The sequence below is a fragment of the Somniosus microcephalus genome, chromosome 17, assembly GCF_052327205.1.
Source record: "Somniosus microcephalus isolate GS21.2 chromosome 17, FLI_Smic_1.0, whole genome shotgun sequence".
NCBI classification, from domain to species: domain Eukaryota; kingdom Metazoa; phylum Chordata; class Chondrichthyes; order Squaliformes; family Somniosidae; genus Somniosus; species Somniosus microcephalus.
The window spans coordinates 31,455,562-31,473,857 of record NC_141003.1 but is presented as its reverse complement, the minus strand read 5'-3'; the positions used below and the strand labels follow the sequence as shown (position 1 = coordinate 31,473,857).

The 18,296-nt window shown below is 45.4% G+C and overlaps 1 protein-coding gene across 2 annotated transcripts in view; it reads left to right on the top strand.

Moving 5' to 3' along the window:
• LOC147105616 (potassium voltage-gated channel subfamily A member 3-like) overlaps positions 1 to 17,913 on the top strand; it is a 73,849-nt gene extending 55,936 nt beyond the window's left edge. Inside the window, exons 2-3 of one of the 2 annotated variants that reach the window (XM_086010156.1) lie at positions 17,063 to 17,232; positions 17,725 to 17,913. The gene's annotated coding sequence lies outside the window, so the exon portion shown is untranslated. Of the gene's footprint in view, positions 1 to 17,062 lie in introns of both variants that reach the window. The other variant, XM_086010155.1, reaches the window with a different exon arrangement.
• The last annotated feature ends 383 nt before the right edge of the window (positions 17,914 to 18,296 follow it).

Genomic DNA, 18,296 nt, shown 5'->3' with positions numbered 1-18,296 from the left:
GTGCTCCTCACCTTGCTGGAGTATCTAGGTTCAATGTGGGATCACTTAATAATTGGGTGGGTGCTTGCACTAGAATGTGCCCATCATGGGCAGCCACTAATAGATCTTATCGAGGTCTTTAAAATCATGAAGTGGTTTGATAGGGTAGATGTAGAGAAGATGTTTCTGCTTGTGGAGGTGTCCAAAACTAGAGGTTATAAATAGAAGATAGTCACTAATAAATCCAATAAGAAATTCAGGAGAAACTTCTTTACCCAGAGAGTGGTTAGAATGTGGAACTCGCTACCACAGGGAGTAGCTGAGGCAGATAACATAGATGCATTTAAGGGGAAGCTAGATAAGTACATGAAGGAGAAAGGAATAGAAAGATTTGCTGATAGAATTAGATGAAGTAGGGTGTGAGGAGGCTCGTGTGGAGCGTAAACAGCGACCTAGATCAATTGAGCCGAATGGCTTGTTTCTGTGCTGTAAATTCTATGTCATTCTAGTTTGGGAGGCACAAGATGTTACCAGTGTCCAGCTTGCTTGTGCAAAGGAGGTGGGAGCCACAAGAAATTCAGCAATTCACCCGGCCGCATCTCCAATGACACGTCTGGGCATCTATGGGGTGGAAGGAACTACTTTCTTTTCGCTGTAGGGTGTATGTATGTTTAACAATTGACCCACCCACGTGCATAAGTACTCTTTTCTAAGTTAAACATCTTCTGCCAAACACTGGGCCCAATCCCCCAGGACATCTAGATCTGCTTGTAGTAGTTGAGCATCCTCTATAGTCCTAACTCTCGCACGTATCTTGGTATCAGCTGGAGACTTGCAGATCATTCCTTCTAAACCTACTACCGCCCGCTCTAGGCCTCAGTGGGAGTTCCCTTTCGTTGCTCTTGGCATGTTTCCAGGCACCAATCAATTTCTTCCGTTGCCAATCATCTCCTGCGTCCTTTACCCTAGATTTTCCCCCAGGCCCTGAAGCAGTTGGGGGTCCTTTTTGTTTTGGGATTAACAATGCAGTGAGCTATGCAACTGGTAATCTGGAATTTCACCATGACTCCCACTTCGTCCACTCATGGGGGGAATTTTAACCCCCAAAAATGGGCGGGTTATTAAAGAGTTAAATAACTGAATCCCAACCCCAACCCGCCACTTCTGGTTTTAACTGGGGTGGGCAGCCAACCCACTTGCAGGAGGCAGGCTGCCTATTTAAATATTATAATGAGGCTGGCATGCCTCATGGTGATCCACCATTTCAAATTTAACTCTGGCTGGTTGGATTTCCCAGGCCTCAGGGAACCCGCCAGCTAAAGGGAGGCAAGTACTGCTGGATCCAGGAGGTAAGTGCCTTTACACTTAGCCGCTGGATCTAGCCCATGGTGTTTCAGAGTGAGTCGGAAAGATTAATGTGAAGTTTCAAATCTTACAAAATGAATCCATATGTTGTTTTAAGATATGTTGTTCTGCATAAAGTCAGAAGCCTGGAAATGGCTGTGATCAATATCGCTGTATGAATGCTTAATGTGCTCATATCACATTCCTCCCTGGTATTTTAAGATTATTTTTGCCTAGACAGTATCTTTTCAAATAACCCATTTGTTTTAAACAGGTTACCCTTTAGTGAAAACAGCAGACAGAAGAATGCATTGAGCATCCATCCACTAATATTACCAATACTAATCTGTATGCTCATATCCTTTGGAAGGTATAGTTTCCTCAAAATCTGGAGTAATAACTTCCAGCCAGGTGCAGTTCCAGGATCTGCATACAATGCAATTGCAACAGCAAATAACAGCAACACATGTTGGAGATGACAACGTGCCTTTCCCGATCCGGGGTTGTTGCAGTCCCATTTCTTTCGACAGACACATTTCCCTACCATTCCAAGATAAATCGGTAATTTACTTATTAATTAAGAAGGTATACCAGAAGTGGCAGAGCTACCACAGCGATGTGAGAAATATGTTGAATTTACATGTATTAGTTCTCTTTATCTGAGATGGGAAAAAAGGAGCCCATCACTCCTAACTACTTAACATGCAGGAACTAATTATTAGCATGCAAAAATAGAGTAACATTAATGGTCACGTGCTTTATTTCTGATTACACCCATCAAAACAGGCAAAAATGCTCAAAGTTTCCTGTGCCGGCAGCCCACCCAATATAATTTCAGATATTTCAAGGAATTTTTTCCACAGTCCACAGTCTACCCAATCATTAACTGTCCACCCATTTAATTTCCTCCCATAGCCCATATATAATATACCCTATCATTGGCTCCAGCTACCCATTTAAACTGTTACTGTGTTTACAACATCACTAACACAAAACAAGTGGAAGAAATCTTCCCTGCAAGTCTTTAATATTCTGACAATTATACTTAATAAAGTAACAGGCAAAGTTTGTGCTTTTTAATTCATTCACAGTTGAAACCCACTGAAATAAATTACTCAAGACAAGAAGACTAGCTGTAGCAGACTTTGGAGTGTATCCAGAATCCTGCACTCCCAACGGGGAACCACAGTTCTCTGGCCCGTGCTCCCTGTGAGTGTGGTTCCTGGCTGGAAGCCTGGGATGATGGAGTTAGCCCTTACATTGTCATTTATCAATGAAAAGGTAGTTAGGACCATTTATTTAAAAAATGGAGAACAATCTTTGGCAAAAGTCAAGAAAGCTCCCAGATGAGGTAAAGTTCAGTACAATTCAAAGATAAACTGAACTATGTAAAATGAATTAAAATATACCTAATTCTTTGTCTTTAAATGCCACACATAGCTCCCTGAATTTGATGATGGAGATAATATTTGGGGATGAAATAATACTTTATATATGGCTAGGTTAGTATTCCAAACACTAAAAAGAAATGATTGTCACTAAGAAAAGGTGGTTGATGTAGCTGAAACTTACTGCTGAGAGGAAACTTGTGTTATTGGACTCAGTAACAATAATGCTTCTCCATATTGATTTTCAATCTGGAGTTAAATATACTAAAGACTCTCTCCAGGGATGAAGTGCAGTATGAGAAAGGCTGAAGTCAGGCAAAGTGATGTTATGTCAAACAAATAAGCTGCCCGGAAAGGAAATGAAGGGGGCATAATCTGAAATTGGAACAGGATTAGAAGGACAAAAAGATTTAGCACCAGGAAAAATCACAGCAGCAGCAGTAGAAGGTTAGAGTTCAGGAGCAACACTGAGAAGAAACACTGGGGAGGAAGGAGAGCGGATCATCTGGGGGAAGCATTGTGTGTGCGTGGAGGGGCTGGGGGGAGAGAGCCAGGATTAATGAGGTGAGGGGCAGAGTGCCAGGATTAATGAGGAGAGGGGGAAGAGTGCCAGGATTAATGAGGGGAGGGGGAGAGTGCCAGGATTAATGAGGTGAGGGGGAGGAGTACCAGGATTAATGAGGGGAGGGGGAGAGTGCCAGGATTAATGAGGGGAGAGGGAGAGTGCCAGGATTAATGAGGGGAGGGGGAAAGTGCCAGGATTAATGAGGGGAGGGGGAGAGTGTCAGGATTAATGAGGGGAGGGGGAGAGTGCCAAGATTAATGAGGGGCTGGGGGGAGAGTGCCAGGATTAATGAGGGGAGGGGGAGAGTGCCAGGATTAATGAGGGGAGGGGGAGAGTGCCAGGATTAATGAGGGGAGGGGGAGAGTGCCAGGATTAATGAGGGGCTGGGGAAAGTGCCAGGATTAATGAGGGGAGGGGGAGAGTGTCAGGATTAATGAGGGGAGGGGGAGAGTGCCAGGATTAATGAGAGGAGAGGGAGAGTGCCAGGATTAATGAGGGGCTGGGGGGAGAGTGCCAGGATTAATGAGGGGAGGGGGAGAGTGCCAGGATTAATGAGGGGCTGGGGGGAGAGTGCCAGGATTAATGAGGGGAGAGGGTGAGTGCCAGGATTAATGAGGGGAGGGGGAGAGTGCCAGGATTAATGAGGGGAGGGGGAGAGTGCCAGGATTAATGAGGGGAGGGGGAGAGTGCCAAGATTAATGAGGGGCTGGGGGGAGAGTGCCAGGATTAATGAGGGGAGGGGGAGAGTGCCAGGATTAATGAGGGGAGGGGGAGAGTGCCAGGATTAATGAGGGGAGGGGGAGAGTGCCAGGATTAATGAGGAGAGGGGGAGAGTGCCAGGATTAATGAGGGGAGGGGGAGAGTGCCAAGATTAATGAGAGGAGGGAGAGTGCCAGGATTAATGAGGGGAGGGGGAGAGTGCCAGGATTAATGAGGGGAGGGGGAGAGTGCCAGGATTAATGAGGGGAGGGGGAGAGTGCCAAGATTAATGAGAGGAGGGGGAGAGTGCCAGGATTAATGAGGGGAGGGGGAGAGTGCCAGGATTAATGAGGGGAGGGGGAGAGTGCCAGGATTAATGAGGGGAGGGGGAGAGTGCCAGGATTAATGAGGGGAGGGGGAGAGTGCCAGGATTAATGAGGGGAGGGGGAGAGTGCCAGGATTAATGAGGGGAGGGGGAGAGTGCCAGGATTAATGAGGGGAGGGGGAGAGTGCCAGGATTAATGAGGGGAGGGGGAGAGTGCCAGGATTAATGAGGGGAGGGGGAGAGTGCCAGGATTAATGAGGGGCTGGGGAGAGTGCCAGGATTAATGAGGGGAGAGGGAGAGTGCCAGGATTAATGAGGGGAGGGGGAGAGTGCCAGGATTAATGAGGGGAGGGGGAGAGTGCCAGGATTAATGAGGGGAGGGGGAGAGTGCCAGGATTAATGAGGGGCTGGGGAGAGTGCCAGGATTAATGAGGGGCTGGGGAGAGTGCCAGGATTAATGAGGGGAGAGGGAGAGTGCCAGGATTAATGAGGGGAGGGGGAGAGTGCCAGGATTAATGAGGGGAGGAGGAGAGTGCCAGGATTAATGAGGGGAGGGGGAGAGTGCCAGGATTAATGAGGGGAGGGGGAGAGTGCCAGGATTAATGAGGGGCTGGGGGGAGAGTGCCAGGATTAATGAGGGGAGGGGGAGAGTGCCAGGATTAATGAGGGGAGGGGGGAGAGTGCCAGGATTAATGAGGGGAGGGGGAGAGTGCCAGGATTAATGAGGGGAGGGGGAGAGTGCCAGGATTAATGAGGGGAGGGGGAGAGTGCCAGGATTAATGAGGGGAGGGGGAGAGTGCCAGGATTAATGAGGGGAGGGGGAGAGTGCCAGGATTAATGAGGGGAGGGGGAGAGTGCCAGGATTAATGAGGGGCTGGGGGGAGAGTGCCAGGATTAATGAGGGGAGGGGGAGAGTGCCAGGATTAATGAGGGGAGGGGGGAGAGTGCCAGGATTAATGAGGGGAGGGGGAGAGTGCCAGGATTAATGAGGGGAGGGGGAGAGTGCCAGGATTAATGAGGGGAGGGGGAGAGTGCCAGGATTAATGAGGGGAGAGGGTGAGTGCAAGGATTAATGAGGGGAGGGGGAGAGTGCCAGGATTAATGAGGGGAGAGGGTGAGTGCAAGGATTAATGAGGGGAGGGGGAGAATGCCAGGATTAATGAGGGGAGAGGGAGAGTGCCAGGATTAATGAGGGGAGGGGGAGAGTGCCAGGATTAATGAGGGGAGGGGGAGAGTGCCAGGATTAATGAGGGGTGGGGGAGAGTGCCAGGATTAATGAGAGGAGGGGGAGAGTGCCAGGATTAATGAGGGGAGGGGGGAGAGTGCCAGGATTAATGAGGGGAGGGGGAGAGTGCCAGGATTAATGAGGGGAGGGGGAGAGTGCCAGGATTAATGAGGGGAGGGGGAGAGTGCCAGGATTAATGAGGGGAGAGGGTGAGTGCAAGGATTAATGAGGGGAGGGGGAGAGTGCCAGGATTAATGAGGGGAGAGGGAGAGTGCCAGGATTAATGAGGGGAGGGGGAGAGTGCCAGGATTAATGAGGGGAGGGGGAGAGTGCTAGGATTAATGAGGGGAGGGGGAGAGTGCCAGGATTAATGAGGGGAGGGGGAGAGTGCCAGGATTAATGAGGGGAGGGGGAGAGTGCCAGGATTAATTGGAGGATGAGAAGTGTGCCAGATTAACTGGGGTAAGGGGTTTGACGGAGGAAAGTGCCATCATTAATTGGTGGGGAGGAGAATCCAGTGTGAGTTGGGAGTGAAGCAAAGATGTCAACATAAACAAGGAGAGGGGAAGAGTGGCAGGCTTAATTAGGGGTGGGTGTACGGGAAGAAAGTGCTCACAATAATTGGTGGGGAGGAGTGTCAAGTGTGAATTGGGATAGGAGCAAAGAGAGCCAACATTAACTGAGGTGGGGGAGTAAGTGCCAGTATTAATTGGTGAGATTGAAAGGGGAGGGAGCAGCCCTGTAAACTGAGTCAGGGAGGGAGAGTTGCAGGAGAGAGAATTTCTGTTAATTGGAAGAGTGACTATTGAGGTAACTTTTGGGGAAGTAGGGCTTAATTAATCCTTTGGTTTGTATTCCTTTATTATTAAACATTTGTGAAGTATAAAAATGTTAAAATTAACAAAAATGACCCATTTTTTAATGTAAAGTATTTAATTTTTCTGTACTAGTATGCACCAGAAGCTCCTGGAAATGCATCACCATTTGGCCTTTGCGGGTTGTCAGCATTTGGAAGGAGTGTGTACAGTTTTAACTCTGGAAGCAGTGCGCTCATTTTAACTTTGGAGATAATTTCACCAATCCTGCACTCACTACAGGGAACTATGTTCAGAGGAGCTGCCGTTCAGAGATAGGACCACAACGCTGTAGTAGTGATTTCTGACTCGTGCTTCCTTTAAGTGTTGCTTCCCACTGGGAGGGTGGGATCAGTGAATTTACCCTATAAAGAAAAATAATTCATGTCCATATGGTAAACAGAGAGTCATTGTTAATACAATTGACCAAAGTCTCTTCGTTATCAGATGAAAAATAATGCAATGCCCATGTTCAGTTCTAGTGTTGATTCAAATATACCAGAAAACGCACCAAAGTAAGAAAGTGTGAAAAATCTAAGTCTGTGTGTGTTTGTGTGGGGTGGGGGCAGTGTGGTAGGTGTACCACTGACCATAACCCATAAGAATTCAGTCAGATATAGGATGGGAAATGGCACCAACCGTGAATGTGGCGCGCTGACCTTCACAACTCAACACATGAAATTCTGCACCGGGAGAATTAAATAATAAAATGTAGCACTTGACCTATATCTGACTGAATTCTTATGGATTATGGTCAGCGGCACGTGTGACTCTACAGTCGGGCACTGAGTGAGAAAGCTGTGCTCATAGGTTGCACAGTTCAGAGATGGGGTGAAAAGACTGCAGTAGCAGCTTCCTTGTGAACAGCTCGGGGTCACTTACCCCTATAATCTGTATCCTACGAATCATGATCATGTCTTCTGTTCATACCACACATTAGGCGAGTAATTAAAATAATAAATTGAATATTTACATCCTTTTATTTTATTATTTTAACGGCAATGTACTTTGATGTGCAGATAATGAAGTATTCCAGTGGCCTAACTTTGAGCCGTTCCTTTTCCTGAAAGTGCCACAATGACACTATCTCCATGAAATACTGTTTAAAAAAAACTCCAGAGAAGATGTCACGTGACGTGGCACAAATAAAAATACAACATTCTATAAATGACTGGCAGTGTGGTTTCAATGTTGCTCCATATTTATAGACTCTTCCTGTGCAGATTTGTTTTGCTAAGGAAAAGCTGTTTGCCAAGAAAAAAAAAATCTTGTTTATATTTAGGACAGTTGCTAATGTGTCCCAGGACTGGTACACATTGTTACTAAGCTGCAGTTTAACTGGCAGTATGTGAATGCTTAATGGACCTGTTCTACATTTCTGGGTGGGCTATTTTTACACGGGTGTGTTAACTTGTTTATCTAAGTGGGCCTAAGGCTGAAAACAGTCCATAGCTTCATTATCATACACTGGTACATTGAAATGATGATTTTACAATTAACACTGGCAAGATTTCCCAATGCTTCTCACTGGGAATGCGCTGGGTGTTAATTTTTCCACTGTAAGAGGTGCCTTGCAGGCAGCCGCCTATTCTGGGTTGACAGGAAGCAGCATTTAAAGGAAAAACAAAAGCAAAGTACTGCGGATGCTTGAAATCTGAAGTAAAAACAGAAATGCTGGCAAAGACTCAGCCGGTCAGGCACCACCTGTGGAGAGAGAAACAGAGTTAACATTTCAGGTCAGTGAAATTACTCTGAAACAGACTACCTCCCCTTTCATCAGAACAAGGCCTGCAATTTTTGCATCAACCAAACCCAAAGGGGCCTTCAATTTCTGTTGGCATTTGTCTCCATGTTACCCGGAGAAGAGCCAACCGACTACAATTTTACTGGAGATTTGCAGTGCAGGTTGTTTTCAAAGCTGTTTTTTAGTTGGCCAATTTATTTTTTGAGGTTTTGTGTCAGAGTTTTGTTTCAGATATTTTTGGTTGTATTACCTATAATTTACTACTGGACATCCATTGGGAATCCCATTATTTTTATGCCTTTTGGAAGATGAAAAGGGTGAAAGGAGGGATACGAGGTCAGTGAAATTACTCTGAAACAGACTACCTCCACTGCCATTACCTCCAAACCCATATCTACACACAGAATCACACCTCCCTTGGCATGTCAGAGGAAATGTGTCTTTGTAGGTTATGCTTGACTCAAGAGCCAGTGCCAGAACTTTACATCTCCTGGAAAGTGACCTCCTGCCAACCTGCACCCCTTATATGCTTCAGGTTCATTCTAAGATGCCAAAGGGGGCATCAGCAACATCAGCCAATGCACAGTTCACCAATGTATTTAGCAATTTACTGAAGTAGGCAAGTCATTTTATCACTTTCCCCATGGCTAACTAGCAACAAAATGATAGGGCAGTGGAATTTTCCAGATGCCAGGAATTTTCAAGGTCCCGTGCCTCATTGGCACTGATGTGGCACTATGGGCCCCTGCACATAATCCCATGGCCTTTATGAATCACAAGGGCTTCCACTTCATCAATGTGAAAGTCATCTGAGATCATCAAGACATGATTGTGCAAGTAAATGTCCACTTCCCAGGCAGTAGTCAAGACTGCCTTCACTTGACGGTAGTGCACTCTACCAGGATTAATTGAGCTGGAAAGAAATGTGCATGATTGGCTCCTAGGAGACCAATGCTACCTTCTTGAGCCCTGGCTAATGGCATCTCTAACACAATCACAAGCAGTAGCAGAGCACAAATATAATGAGGCAACATGCAGCCACCAGGATCATAATCAAACACACTATAGACAATGGAGGTGGATACTGAGAAAATATCAGTAGAAGTGGAAAAGGTAGAAGCAATGGAAGGGGTGAAAATTGATAGGCAGGATGTACTAGAAAGGCTGGGTATGCTTAGAGTGGACAAGTCGCCTGGTCCAGATGGCTTACATCCCAGGTTGCTAAGGGAATTGGGGGAGGAGATAGCGGAAGGGCTTACCATAATTTTCCAATCTTCCCTAGATGTGGGGGAGGTGCCTGAGGATTGGAAAGTGGCAAATGTGACACCATTGTTCAAGAAAGGGTGTAAGGACAATCCCAGTAACTACAGCCGGTCAGTTTAACATCAGTGGTGTGTAAAGTTTTAGAAACAATAATCAAGGAAAACATTAACGGGCATTTGGAGAGGTTTAAGCTAATTAAGGAGAGCCAACATGGGTTTGTAAAAGGAAGATTGTGTTTGGCTAATCCAATTGAATTTTTTGATGAAGTAACAGAGAGGATTGATGAAGGCAATGCAATGGATGTTGTCTACATGGATTTTTGGAAGGTGTTTGACAAAGTACCAATGGCTGTTTTTCAGACTGGAGGATGGTAGACAGTGGTGTTCCCCAAGGGTCAGTGCTGGGGCCGCTGCTTTTTTTGATATATATAAATGACCTGGATATTGGAATAGTGGAATTTCTAAATTTGCCGATGACACCAAACTTGGAGGTGTGGCAAACAGTGATGATGATATCAATCGACTGCAACAGGACATAGAAAGGCTAGCAGAATGGGCAGACAAGTGGCAGATGGAATTCAATACAGAGAAATGTGAGGTGATGCATTTTGGCAGAAGGAACAAGGAGAGGCAATATACACTTAATGGCACAGTTTTAAGAGTGTGCAGGGACAGAGGGACCTGGGAGTTAATGTGCATAGGTCCCTGAAGATGGTGGGACATATTGAGAGAGTGGTTAGCAAAGCATATGGGATCTTGGGCTTCATAAAGAGAGGTATTGAGTACAAAAGTAGAGAAGTTATGCTGAACCTTTATAAAGTGCTGGTTGGGCCACAACTGGAGTGTTACGTCCAGTTCTGGTCACCACACTTTAGGAAGGATGTGAAGGCCCTTGAGAGGGTGCAGAGGAGATTTACCAGAATGGTTCTGGGGCTGGGGGATCTTAGCTACAAGGACGGGTTAGAGAAGCTGGATTTGTTTTCATTAGAGCAAAGTAGGTTGAGGGGTGATTTGATAGAGCTGTACAAGATTATGACGGGTTTGGATAGGCTAAACGGGGAAAGGCTGTTCCCACTAGTTGATGGTACAAGGAGTAGGGGACACAGATTTAAGGTTTTGTGCAAGAGGTACAGGGGGGATGTGAGGAAAACATTTTTATGCAGCGAGTGGTGAGGACCTGGAACTCGCTGCCGACGGAAGTGGTGGAAGCGGAGACACTTAGGGGGAGAAATTGGGTAAGTAGCGCCACTTGTTAGCGCCTAAAGAGGCAGGCAGTGGCTGTAGTGCCACTGGCTGCGCCTCCCGCGATATTGAGTTGGGGCAATAATGGTGGCGTTAGTCTTTTGTGCTGCGCCGCCACCGATGACGTCATCGGTGTGCGCAGCGCCCCATTTGCGCCCCGTTCGCGATATTTCCGTTCGCTACCCGCGCCCGGTTCACGGGGCCTTACTGTGCCGGCAGCGGCGCAAGTTAAGGTGGAGGTGCGGAGCGGCCGCCTTTTTCGGCGGCCACCTGCCAGCACCTCCATCCCCGGCCTCCTAACCGCCCCCCCCCCCCCCGCGGCATTGCCAGCTGTTTCCCGAGAGCCCGGCACTTCTCCTTGGTGCCGGGCTCATTTGCCGGCACTCGCGATCGGGGTTCGCGCTGTTGCAGGCACCTCCCCCTTAACAGTGGGAGGAAGGCCTGCAGTACCGCAGCGTGCCGTGCCACAGCGTGTGGCGCTGCGGCACGTTGCGCTGCGATATTCAGTTTCAGCGCCCTAAGAGGGACGCGGAGCGCCTCGAGCCTCGCCCCGTGTCCCTCGAGGGGCAATGAAACTGAATATCTGATGATCGCTAAAGCCGCGAACGCTGCGTTAAATTCTGCGCTCAGGCGACTTTTGCGCCACTTTGGCGCCCCAACCCAATTTCTAGGCCTTAATGTTTTCAAGGGGAGACTGGATAGACACCTGAGGGAAATAAACTTGCAGGGCTACGGGGATAGAGCGGGGGAATGGGACTGACAGGATTGCTCTACAGAGAGCCAGCATGGGCTTGATGGGCCGAATGGCCTCCTTCTGTGCCGTTATGATTCTATGACTCCATGTTGAGGATGGAGGATTCCAGAGCAATCTTTTTGTGGAGGAGGTTGTAATGATGTTTTTGAAGACGAGGGAATAGTGCTGGCACAGAGGAAGCCATTTATGATGTTGGTGAGCACTGGGACAAGGAAAGGTAGTTGAACTGGGAGAGGAGGAGATCAAAAGAATAGGAGATGATCAGGTGGGGGTGAAAGGGTTGAGGTGGGTCCAATGAAGGGGAAGAGGTTGGTGAGAAATGGAAAATTCTACTACCGATCAGAGATGTAGTTGGATGTTGTGGTCTTGGTGCCAGGTGAAAGGGCAATGGTATACGTTACAGCTTTCAACTTACATGAACTGCTCCCCATGGTAGCTGCAGATGCCATCCAGACATCCTTGATGGATAAGGAAATGCTGTTAAAATGGATAATGTAGCAGTGTTGCAGCTTGTCAAGAGGTAATCCAGTCATAAAGGAATTGGGGAGATGGAAAGCCTGGTTAATCAAATTCTATATAAGGATTACTGAATTAACTAAATGAGTACATAGCAGAAAGTTCACATGCATAGCAGAAAGTTAACTCCTATTTGTGCATTTTTAAGTTTCAACAACATTGTGCTTTCCACTATTTACTCTTTCATTCAGTTAGTAACAGGATAGGCAGAGTCTATTGGAAGTATGTTCTGCTTGTCCAGTCTACCATGCCCCTAAATTTGGTATCCCGAACCATTAGCATGGACGAGTACTGGACTGGTAGGGGCCCTGACGTGGGAAATGGGACAGGAACAGGAGCGCAGCTACAGACCTGAGAGAGCTGTAGCTGTTGTCCTACTAACCAGGTTCAGGGCTTTCTGGACAGCAGCTGCCAAATGGCCTCCAAGCACCAAATCTGCTGTCTCCTTCAGTGAAAGGCCAGGCACTTCCCTGCTTGGTCCTCGGAGCCAGCCGGCCACTGTGTGTGAGTACGAGAATATGCATCATGCAGCTAAGTTTCAAGAGGAATTTTTTGTATGAAGCTTTTTTAATATGTCAGCGTGCCAACAGTTTAAGTGATAAAATGCAGTCAGAATGCATTCCCTGCTGCAGTAAGGCCATGCATAGTACACATTCAAATGTCTATAAAGCAGTGTAAGGGCTTTGTAGGTGTAACAGTATGTGTGGCATGCATATTTACCCATTGACTTTGTATAAGGTATTGGTGGGTAGCTTTACCTTGGTATAAGATACTGGTAGAATATCTTGCCTTGGTTTAAGATACTAGTGCAGTGCCTTATCTTGATTTAAATTACTTGTTGTGTGCCTTAACTTGGTATAAGATATTGGTGGGGTGCCTTACCTTGGTATAAGGTACTTGACATGAATCAGTCATTCATGAAAGACTTATGAAATAATACTGAGCGGCCTACGGGTGGCGCTGTCCAGGGAGAGTATAAATACTCGGGTACAGGCCCAGCTTGTGCAGGGCATTCTTAACAGGAACTAGTGAAGGACACAACTAGACCTCCATGTTGTAAAACAGTTGATTAAAGCTTTGTTTAACGCTTAGACCAAGTGCCTAGTAGTTTTATTACGTCAGTACTGGTTGTCTGTCTTTGGCTGATTTCTTCAGGTCTAAAAATCTTTTCTGGATTTGTTGCCAATGTCTTTGAGTGTTCCACCACTTCTTACCAAGCACTGTTCACTGCTTTCCCATGGGGTGGGTTCCATAGAGTGCCTAAACAGGGCAATCCTATTTCCCCCCACTTCTCGAAGCAGCACTTCTTTAGCTGCATCCAAAAATTAGGGTGCACTGCCTTGACAGTGCTCCATTAATAATTATAGTTTTATACACATTTGGCAGTTAAAAAGTTCCCTTTTAAATGGCTGCTGCAGCCCTTGAAATAGTTGCTGCAACCCTTGATATCCCACCCCCACAATCAGTGGCTAGTAGATGCCCCACCGGGAGATCACTGTGAATATGTAATGAGACAAGAAGCCAATGTTTAGTGCAGGATTGGCCGTGCACAACCAGGTGCAAGGACTAATGTGCACTGTTCCTGCTGCCAGAGCACAACATAAAGTTCCCCATTATGTTTGAAAAGTGGAATTAAATCATAATCCAGTATGTGTTTGATTTCAAATGCCATGCGCTGTAGAGTGAATCAGGCCAGTACTTTCTGGAAATAGGACCAAGTACATTGGATAGCATGATTTGTTTGTGAAAATAATGGTGAGGCTAATTGTGCTAACTGTTATTTATGCACAAATCGCACAGCAACTTCAGCAGATTCGCGGTTAAATGCAAAAATCCAGCAGTTGCTCTCCGAGATGTGTCATTGCGCCGTTAGCTTCTTGAAAACAGCATCTCGCTGTCTTGACACACCATTGAAATACATTGAACGGTTTGCATGGTAGATACGAAGTTAACTCATTACAGAACAACAACAACTTGTATTTATATCCTGCCTTTAGCGCAGTAAAACATTCCAAAGCAGTTCACGGGAGCGTTATAAAACAAAACTTGACATTGAGCCACATACGGTAATATTAGGACAGATGCTTGGTCAAAGGTAGGTTTTAAGGAGCATCTTAAAGGAGGAAAGACAGGTGGAGAGGTTTAGAGAGGGAATCTCAGAGCTTAGGACCTTGGCAGCTGAAGGCACAACCTCCAATGGTGGAGCGATTAAAATTGGAGATGCTCAAGAGGCCAGAATTAGAAGAGCACAGATATCTTGGAGGATTGTGGGGCTGGAGGAGATTACAGAGATAGGGAGGGGCGAGGCCATGGAGGGATTTGAAAACAAGGATGAGAATTTTAAAATCGAGGCGTTGCTTAACCGGGAGCCAATGTAGGCCAGTGAGTGATGGGTGAACGGGACTTGATGTGAGTTCGGACACGGGCAGCCGAGTTTTGGATGACCTCAAGTTTACGGAGGGTAGAACATGGGAGGCTGACCAGGAGTGTGTTGGAATAGTCAAGTCTAGAGGTAACAAAGGCAGGGATGAGGGCTTCAGCAACAGATGAGCTGAGGCGAGGTGGAGTCGAGCGATGTTCCGGAGATGGAAATAGGCGGTCTTAGTGATGGCGCTGATATGTGGTCGGAAGCTCATCTGGGGGTGAACAGTCTGGTTCAGCCTCAAACAGTTGCCAGAGAGAGGGATGGAGTCGGTGGCTATGGTCGGTGCCAGGGAACGGATTTTGTGGCGGGGACTGAAGACAATGGCTTTGGCTTCCCAATGTTAGGGCAAGTTAGGGTTTGTCCATTTCAGTCTCAGTACCCTTTTTAATGGCATGATAAGTGTTAATTACTGCCAAACAACCTCTCTGGCATTGAAAATTAACTATTACAAATGCGGAGTCTGATTCCTTTCGTTTTTAATTGTTGTTGGAGATTTCAGAAAAACTGTTAATTTATTTTCTTTCTCTTTCTCTTTTTTCTCTCTTTCTTAATCCAATCTTTCTTTCCCTCTCATCAGTTATCTTCCTGTACCTGATTTGACATTGAATTCACTATTCAAACTTACACTTCCTGGGGGTTATTTTGGTGAAAGGGTGAAAACAGGTGCTAAATGGGTGCTGTGTTAATAAGAAACGCCTGTTTTGAAAGTCTGGTTTTAGCCTATTTAGTAATTTTAGTCCTAATTGCTGATTACCATAATTTGAATTTGCCTGGAGGTGCTAAAACAGACACCTGCAGGTTTAATACTCAAGCGCTGATTAGATGTAATTTTCATGGAGCAGTGTATGTGGGCTCCTCGCACCCACTTCAACTGAAGGTGTGGAATGGGCTGGCTGACACACAGCGGCACATTTCAGGATGGCTCAGGGACTGCGTGAGAGGGCACACAGGTTCTCAGATGCGGCACTGGAGGCTCTGGTGGAGGAGCACCAGAGGAGGAGGGACGTCCTGTACCTGCAGGGGGGAAGGAGTCCACCTCGCCCTGCTGTCCCTCTCTCCTGCATCAGCTGGCACGCTTCTCTGCCTGGCCTCATGTTCTCTTCCATTCCTCCTGCAGACCAAGGGGGACCCCTAGCAAGATGCCAATGACCAAGCACTCCCTTTCTCCTCGTGACTCCTATGGAGGTGGAGTAGCACAGCATTTATTCTATTTAGATGAAGTCCTCAGAGAAATTCTGGAATAAATGTTGATAGACTGCTGGTGAAGTCTTGACAAAGTTTCCCAGAAGGTCTCCAGATGTATCAAAAGTCCTCTTCAAACCTCCAGCAGCAAGTGAACAGCAAAAGGTGATATAGCTTTAAGTAGCGCTCGAAATCCTCAGCAACGACTTGTTACTCCCAATCAGCTGGTTGCTGTTAGGAGAGGGCGTTAGGTCATGCGCTAGCCACCAAAATGTCGTGCAGCCTTGTTAATGAGCGCCAGCAGGCAACTTAAGTGGTAATCAGCCCCTTAACGATTCTCCGGGCGGCTGTTCCTAGTGCAAGCTTCAACTCCATTACCAAGATGGCGTCTTGCGTTAAATGCGGGCTAAACTGGCATTTCAGATTAAGACCCCATCTTGGCCACCTCGTAGGCTCTTTAGCGCCTAAAGTATCTGGGGAAAATCGCTCCCCTAGTTCAGACTCTACACTGCTCATTAACAATTCTTTAATCTGATTACAATCAGTTGCTTGCCTTGTTCACACAGATCCCAGATGCCCTGTAGAGGGCACCACACTTTATCTATCTGCCATTTCCAGTAACTTTCAGTGCAAGATCTCATGGAAATTAAACAGGCAAGTCTAACTAACAGCGGGCACCATTCGGTGACCAGCTACAGCAAATTCTGGCCCATTATCTTCATTGTGTGACTGGGTGTGCAAACAAGGTGCAAGAAACAAGCGCTCCGTCCTTTCACCATTCATAGGCATGCCGAATGTTCATTTTCTACCAAGTAAGTTGGAAGAAATGTGTTCCATTCCATCTTTTACATTCGGGACTTGTGCACCATAAAATTAGTTGAGAGAAAAAATAGTTTTTTCAGAAAAAGGAATACAAATCAGTGATGCAATATAGGGTTTTATTGCTCTTAAGTCATTTGGATCCTCCTCTCATTTGAGATCATTTTCTTGCATACATTACAAAATTTGAATATCGCTTTATTCATTTCACTCCTGAGAATTTTTATGGGTTATGAAGGACTTTTTCAGTATTGGAGTAATCTAAGTGTCGTTGTTTAGGAGCATAGGAACATATATGGTTTACCCCAATATATTCGCTCTTTAATAACTGTGGTTGGTGCATTGCGTAAGAACAGTGACTGCAGCAACACAGTTTTGTACACTCTCTGTAGACATTACAGGTTTGTTATTTTTACCTTTTTTTCTGAAGCTTTGTGTCTTTATTTTGTGATTTTGTTTCTGTTGTTGTTGTGTTTCTAGCAGATGGGTTGTCCTGTGACAGCCTGTCTGTTCTTTGTAGTCCTGCCCACTTTTTGGCTCGTTGGCTTGATGCCAGTTGGCTTGTGCTGCAGTAACTTTCCTCTCCACATGTACTGCTACTCTTGATTTTTTGTGTGTGTGATATTTTGTCAAGTCACATGTCCAGTAGGATTAGTGTACTTGGGCCTACAGTACTCTGACTTGCACTGTTGCAATGTAATATTACCATTCACTCCACGTATTTTCCTTTGGTTTATAGGAAACAGGAACGCAAGGCTTTGCCACGTGATTACCCCCTCTATGCACCAGCTGGTCGAAATGATGCCTGCTGCTTGATCCAAAATGAAATAAATAATTCTGAATCAATGTGTGCCAACATGATGAGAAAAGCCAGAAGTACAACAGTAGAATTGGAAGAAGAAAAAACAGGTACATAAACACACTGGAAAAAAGAGGATCCCACGCACGCTGTATCTGCTACTGTCTGATGACAGAACCCCAAACCAGTTCGTTGTTAGTGTTCATAAAATGTATGTGATCAGATTTTGATGACATTTTGTTTTTCCTTCTCACCTTTTTAAGGATTATTTCTTGCATTTTAATTTAATTTACCATAAACTGTGGAGGATTTATACATTACACGAAAATAAATTGGAGGCTCTTACAGTCCCGATCACACGATGTGCATATTACATATCATTTATACTAGAGGATTTTGTTTTTGGACAGCAACTATTCTAACAATTAAAGTTAACTTGTGGGGGTCTATTTATCAATTGTGGACAGTAAATACTGTTCTGATACTGTGGGGTTAATCTCGTGGGCAAATTGTTCAAATATCTATTTTTGTATATATTATATATGTTTTATATCAAATGATTGAGTTTACTAGTGATATATTAATTTTAAAAATTATTTCAGCTGGACACAGATTTTAAATTCTTTGGGAGACCCGTTCAGAGTGATGATGGTAAATGTTCCAGTAAGAAATTTAGTTACATTTTTTAACATATTATGATTTGTTGGTAAAGGACTTATTGTTGCATCTTGTTCACAATGCACTTTTGTCAAATCATTGTATCACTGTAATTAAAGACATCTACCTCAGTTCGATGTATTCACTCATTTTTCTTTTATTTAAGTGCCAATACATTTTTGATATAATTATTATATGTTATCGTATGGGTGAAGGATATTGGGAACCTATATAGATACCTTAACATCTACGCATCAGGGATCAGAGGTTGCAGTTATATGTACAATAATAAAATGGTCAACAAGATCTTGGTTATAAAACACAAATCAAAGACAAGAGGCCATGATTTCAAGATAAGCGTTGGATGCATAAAAGAGGGAGATTGGAAAAAACTTTTTCATGCAACATTATCAGAATGTTGAGTGCTTTGCCACAAATGGTGATCTATGCCAATTTGATTACAGCATTCAAAGAAGTGCAGGATAATGACTTAAAGAAGAATTTAAAAGAATGTGGG